Here is a 5,122-nt window from a genome sequence, read left to right as displayed (position 1 = left end):
CCACGCAACAATGCCCGACAATTTCAGTGAACCATGGGTTAGAAGCAAGAACAACGAGAAAATATTGGTAATGGATCTTTGCGGTAAAAATCAATGGTACAAGCTTGCATGAAAATCCAGAAGCCCAACTCGACATAATAATGTTAGGAAGTGTAAATTCAAATTTAGCTAGCTAACAAGGCCTGCATCCATCAGGGAATAAAGTTAACTCTGCTCACCTGTAGAGGGTTAATAAACGTTGGAGGTTGCTGGCCATAAGAGAGTTGCTGACCAACTCCATGAATACAAGCAGGGACATTGCCATGCGAGGACCAACAATTTGAGCCATTGGGACAGGACGCATGTGTGACAACCATGTCTGCAACAAACAACAATATTAGTGTCGGAAAATCTAATTGCTGCACAAAAGCAAAACAAATAAATAAATAATATGGAAACCCTATTTAGGTAATATGCAAATTTTTCCTGCTCTCCTGAAGAGTATTCAAGTGCATCCTTGCATTAGGGACGCCCTTTGTGAACATCTCAATAGTATAATTCTCTGAGAATCAGAAATCTTTCCTACATTCAGACAAAGGGTAGCATAACAGGAGATCAGGCCGCTGACAATAATCCCATGAGGCAAGTGATACAAGTACACTTATGTACACCACCATGCTTAAAGAATACATCTCAAATGTCAAATTCAGTTATTTACATGAGGAATGGCCGGCATGCTGGCATGCCTCACGCAGTATTATCTAAGAGACATGAGTTAGTTGTTCCTATCAAGCATGCACATACTATGCAAAAAATAAGTTGCACTAATTAGATTTTCTGATCCAAAAGTCCAATGATAAATAGATTGCTCAGTGAAACAAATAAATAGAGCTTATCAATTTTCCATAAACCAAACGAAGTTTATTATGTTTATATGTATGATGATGAATTAAAATAACCTTTTCTAAGTTGATTATTTGCCAACTAAGAACATGAAAGTAGGTCTAGCAACACAAATGGTTGTAAAACAGAGGGAAAATCATTTAAGACTGTTGACATACAAAGATCCTAGAATAGCATTTGAACAACACCGCTAACTTAGTCCATTCCAACAACCCCGTACAATATTTTTCTTTTGTAACTGAACATTGGATTTCAAAAATAGCATTCTTGAGAAGCAATAACTTTATAGCTTGCATACAAATTTACCTTACTGGTTTAGAAAGTAGTTGCGCATTTCTCAGAAGTTAAAACTACAGAACGGGTGAAGAGAAATCTGTGTATTAGTATTTGAGAGATTCCTTATGCATGCTTCAGGAAAGTATAGTGTAGGATGACATAATATTTTTTTCACCAACCAATAATAAAGAAAGGCCATTTCTAAAAATAAGAATGAAAGAGAATGGCGCTTACTTTGACAACGTTTGTCTACTGGTCTTACATGAACATTCTCCAGTCTGAGGTCAGTATGTGCCATTCGAAGGCTATGCAGACAAATTATCTGCATAAAGCAAGACACACAAGCTAAAATTACAGAAGGGGTAAAGAGAAATTTGTGTATTAGTATTTAAGAGATTCCTCCCTTATGCATGATTCAGAAAAGTATAGTGTGGAATGCCATTATATTTTCTCATCAGCCAATAATAAAAAAGGGAAACTCTACCCGGAATTGGAATGAGTACGATCTCGCTTATCTCAGCAAACAAAGATAAAACTAAACGAAAAGGTGCTCAAGGCTTGGCCTCAGTGGGTCCATCACCAAAACATTGTAATCACCCTCTCTACACCAAACCACCTGACATTTGGAATCCCATCTGTAGAACGAAAGGGAATGTCAGTTGATTCCTTTATCAATAAACAAGAGACTGGAGTAAGCAAGAGCAAGGAAGTGAAAAGAAAACCCATATATTACTTCCTCCATGAAGTATTCTGTATAAGTTTGACTCGTACAAAAAACTGTAGATGCTTTCCCTTACATGGGATTGCCTAGCTAGATAGTACTGGTCCTCCTTGCTCGTCTCAATCAAGAACGCAAAGCAAATAACCATAACAAAGAAATATTTATGGCACATATAAAAGGCTGGGCAAGAACATTCAAAGAAAGGCTGGTGTTATTTTCTTGAGATAGAATCCATCTGCATCCCTTCTTCGGCTAGTTAATAGAAACACTGAACTACAAATAGTCAAAAGAGTAACCTGAAGCACTTCATTTTCACAAGCAGCTTCCAAGGTCTAAATTGCTAGGGTTCTTGTTTGATATTTTGTTGAAGTGGAACCTAAGATAACATTACAAGAACATATGTAGAAGATAAAACTAAATCACATCTGGAAAGGTCTGGAGAAATCTCAGGAGAAATTCAATGATATTAGCAAGAAAGAATACCTAGAGGAAGCACTTGTTTGTCACATGCAATTCTTATTCCAACCATCCCTTCATCCAGCGCAGCTGGATGAATCCATATCCATAATCGGCGTTGTAACGACCTGCAACATCCTTCATTAAATCTAGTATGAGAATTAGACAAATCTGCTTCTTTGGCCTCCAATTTGGTACTCTGGTGTGTTGCTACCATGGCTCTCTTCATGTACGAAAGAGAGGGAACAGAGGGGAGCGGGGGAGGACCTGTGCTTGGAGGGGAGGTGCTCCGTGCGCCGGCGAGAGTGGCATGGCCGACGGCGGCGAGCTGGTCTCAGCCGTGACGGGGGGCTCACCCAGACGACAGCACCGCTGGAGATTTCGACCCACACGGCAAGGAGTAGTACGGAAGCAGGCTGCAGGACCTCCTTCTGTCGCCGCACGGGATGAATCAGTAGCTTGAGCAGAGTGACGGCACCGCGGACCTACTTCTGTGGTGGCGGCCTCTCGCAACGAGATCCGAATCCCCGTGCGCCCCTGCTCACTTGAGGAAGCGGATCCGCCACTCCTCTTCGCCGGACTGGGAGGAGGAAGATGTGGCAGGTCGAGGCCCAACCATGGAAGGAGAACCGCCTGGTTCCTTTTGCCCGCCTCCCAATCTGTCACCTCCTCTAGCTGTGCTGGTTGGGGAGGAGGCAGGAGAGGAGGTGGTGGTGGAGGCGGGGAGAGGGAGAGGGGAAGCAGCGGCGGCGGCATAGACAAGGGGAGCGGGATGGGAAGAGACGAGGGAGAGAAAGGGGGTGACGAGGGAGATATTTTTGCCGACCCATGTTCGATCCGCCTAATTCGACGCTCGCTGCAGCGCGCACCTCTTTTCTCACCGAGAACGCACGCAAGATAGACCACATAGCTGGGACCGCCGGGGAAATAGGCCCACCAGTCATCCTCCCTGCTTTTTGCAGAGGTGTAGGTGCTCATGTACTTTTTTGGTGCAACCGCACTTGTTCTCCACCAAGTCGCTGTACCCGGCCATTGCCCCAGCCTCCGCTCCCCTCTCCCTATCGATGGTGTGGTCCGTCCGCGTTCCCCTGAAGATCCGCATATTCATGTGGCAGCGGATTCGCGGCCGGGTCCCGTCTGGAGTGGAGGTCTGCAAGCGCAATGGCCCGGGCACCGGTATCTGCCCGCTCTGTGGAGTCCCTGAAGACTCGAACCACATCTTCTTCTCCTGCGTCTCAGCCCAGTTCCTCTGGAGCTGCTTTCGCGAGGTGGTCGGTGGTAGTTGGTGCCACACCAATTTCCCGGACCTTTTTGCTGAACTCCGGTTGTCCCCCGCGTCCTCTCGCCACATTAGGTGGCTTGAGGTTGGCGTTCTCGCCTGGACTTTTTGGACCGTTCGCAATAAGCTTGTGATTCAGCACGCTCCCCTTCGTCGCGCTACTGACGCTCTCTACAAATTCTCGGGTTTCTTGCAGCTTTGGCGGCCGCTTAGCCGCCCCCCGGACCGTGACGCCATTTCCGCCTTCATCACCGACATCCGTTCGATGGCCGTCTGCCTGTCGCCGCCGCCCCCGCCGCCTCCGCCGGATCCTGACTAGACGCCTTGTGTTTGGTGTGTGGGTGTTGTTTTTCTTTTCCTTTTGGGCTTGTTGAGTTGTGCCCTCAGCAGAACCTATGTACTTTATTATGAGTCTTGGGTGGGTGTGTGTGGACTTGCTTCGGTTTGTATGCTCTGTGGCGGTTTGCTTTATTTATAAAGCGGGGCGAAAGCCTTTTTCGGTAAATTTCATGATGAAAGCTGGAGATCTGAGAAAAACTATTGATACTCCAAAATTGGTGTTTCTAGACCATCTATTTTATTGTTTTTGCCCAGACCTCCACACATGTCATTTCGTCACCAAATTTTGCATGCATGTGAGAAATTCATCAATATTTATCGCAACAAATTCTGAAATTTTTGAAATCTTATACTGTTTTTTTGGATTTTACTGTTCATCAATGTGCATATGAGTTTAGGATTAGAAACTTCGTGCCCAGAGGAGATCTTCCAACAGAGGGGTTCCCATCATCTCTAACCGATCCCATATAATCGGTTAGAGGAGGATAAATTACGTTTTCCTCCTCAAACCGGCACCTTATAATGGTCTCCACGGACTCCGCGACCCTTAAATATACTCATCCGTCAATCCATGCATGATAAAAAAATTGCCTCTATTCTCACCCATGCACGGCCAAATCCACTCCGACGCTGCTCTCCTTGCCTCCAGTGGCCACCACATGCCATCGCCGACACCCCGCAGCCCTGCCAACCTCTTGCCACCAAATTCCAATGATTTTTTTATTTGTTCGTCTTTTCCACGGTCTCCGGCCATGACGGTGCTCCTCCTCGTCGTCTCTAGGCCGGTGGTGCTCCTCCCAACGCCCCCACCGTCCACACCTGATTGCACCCAACCGCCTCACTGGCAGCAACTCCGAGGGGAGCTCCACTTCGTTGTGTCCAGACAATGTCACGTGGCGCCGGAGTGTGTTCCACCTCCTGGTTGCACTTGCGGAGGACTGCACAGACATTGGGGATTTTGTTCTTGCCCAATGGCGAGGAGGTATTATCCAGGCGCGGCGCTGCCGAAGAAGCTCGCCATTTAAGAAAGCTGGAGCATTGGTGCAGACGGTCCCGACATCGCTGGAGTAGCCCTGCCGCCTGATACTGCCGCCGGTCGGACACGAGGCCACACGATCGAGAGCCACCTTCTTGCTTGTATGTGTGTTGTGTGTGCTGCATTGCAAGTG

At 46.7% G+C, this 5,122-nt stretch overlaps 1 long non-coding RNA gene across 1 annotated transcript; it reads right to left on the bottom strand.

The window, feature by feature from the left end:
- Nucleotides 1-240: 240 nt before the first annotated feature.
- Nucleotides 241-1,784, bottom strand: LOC123041023 (uncharacterized). Its single transcript, XR_006418348.1, has 3 exons — nucleotides 1,643-1,784; nucleotides 1,393-1,480; nucleotides 241-358 (listed from the first exon to the last, which is right to left on the bottom strand). It is a non-coding gene; the product is annotated as an uncharacterized lncRNA (long non-coding RNA).
- Nucleotides 1,785-5,122: the final 3,338 nt, after the last annotated feature.

The sequence above is a fragment of the Triticum aestivum genome, chromosome 2B (assembly GCF_018294505.1).
Source record: "Triticum aestivum cultivar Chinese Spring chromosome 2B, IWGSC CS RefSeq v2.1, whole genome shotgun sequence".
Lineage (NCBI taxonomy): Eukaryota > Viridiplantae > Streptophyta > Magnoliopsida > Poales > Poaceae > Triticum > Triticum aestivum.
This window is presented reverse-complemented; position numbering and strand designations above follow the sequence as displayed.